A 1,509-nucleotide genomic window follows, 5' to 3' on the forward strand; every position below is an offset into this window, starting at 1 on the left:
TACAATTGCCAACCCTGAATTTCTCACTTGGCTCCAGCAAGATCAAATGGTCCTAAGTACCATCTTATCCACCCTCACTGAGAGTATTATCTCTCAAGTCATTGGTTATTCCACCTCAAGTGAAGTCTGGCATGCTCTTGAACGCATGTACTCTTCCCATTCACGAGCTTGGATCATGCAAGTTCACTATCAACTTGCTACACTCAAGAAAGGAGGCTCCTCCATTTCTTTTTCAGAAATTCAAGACTCTTGCTGATACTCTATCTTCTGCTGGCCAGCCACTCAATGATTTTGAGATGGTTTCATTTTTACTTGTTGGTTTGGGCAGTGAGTTTGATTCGTTTGTAACCTCTGTTACCACCCGTGTGGACCCCATGTCCATTGAAGACTTATATGCGCACCTGTTGACTCATGAAATGCACCTAGAACACAACTCCAGTGCTGTTGAATCTGTGTTTCCCTCAGCAAACGTGGCTACAGCGCGTCCTTTGACCCATAAAAATAAGGGTGCATACGGTGGGCCATCCCCACCCTTTCGCTAGCATTCCACTCACAGATCCCATGGCTTCCGTGGGAGAGGCCGTGGCAGAGGGCCATCACACACATCAACTGGTCCCAATTCTTGACCAGTCTGCCAAGTTTGCAACAAACCTAGCCATACTGCCCTCAATTGTTACCATAGGTTTGATTATTCTTTTCAAAAGGATAACTCACCCAACATGCAATCTTTTTCTACAGCATCTTCTCAGAACAACAATGATATCAACTGGTATCCAGACACCGGGGCTACCAACCATGTCACATCAGAGCATGAAAATCTCAACCTTTATTCTGATAGCTACACCGGCACAGATCAACTATATGTAGGCAATGGGCAAGGTCTGATTATAAGCAACACTGATTCTTCCAAATTAATCTATCCTAATGCTTCATTTTTATTGACCAATCTTCTTCATGTCCCACAGATTAAAAAGAACCTTTTGTCAGTTTCTCAGTTCACTCATGATAATAATGTATATTTTGAATTTCACCCCTCGTTCTTTTGTGTTAAGGATTCACTCACGGGCAACACTCAGATTCGCGGCCAAAATAAAGATGGACTCTAAACGTTCCCCTCATGTCCTCCTCCACCTCAACTAGCCTTCTTGGCTGAATGTGCCTCCATGGACCACTGGCATTGTCGTCTAGGTCATCCCTCCCCCCGTATTGTTAGTCAAGTTGTTTGTGCTCATCACCTTGCAATTATCAAGAATAAAGTCTCTGGTCTATGTTCTGCATGTCAAATAGGCAAAAGCCTTGAACTACCATTTCATCTTTCTCCATCTATTTCAAATTATCCCTTGGATTTAATCTTTACCGATGTATGGGAACCTTCCCCTTATTATTCTAATAATGGCAATCGGTATTATGTGTGTTTTATTGATGATTACAGTAAATTTGTGTGGTTATTTCCTATTGCCGCAAAATCTGTTGTTACTTCTATATTCTTACAGTTCCAAACACATGTGG

General features: G+C 42.3%; 1 non-coding gene across 1 annotated transcript; it reads left to right on the forward strand.

Moving 5' to 3' along the window:
• The first annotated feature begins 278 nt into the window (after positions 1–278).
• Positions 279–417, forward strand: LOC132168325 (small nucleolar RNA Z247). The gene has a single exon (XR_009438841.1). It is a non-coding gene; the product is annotated as a small nucleolar RNA Z247 (small nucleolar RNA).
• The last annotated feature ends 1,092 nt before the right edge of the window (positions 418–1,509 follow it).

Source organism: Corylus avellana, chromosome ca1 (assembly GCF_901000735.1).
Source record: "Corylus avellana chromosome ca1, CavTom2PMs-1.0".
Lineage (NCBI taxonomy): Eukaryota > Viridiplantae > Streptophyta > Magnoliopsida > Fagales > Betulaceae > Corylus > Corylus avellana.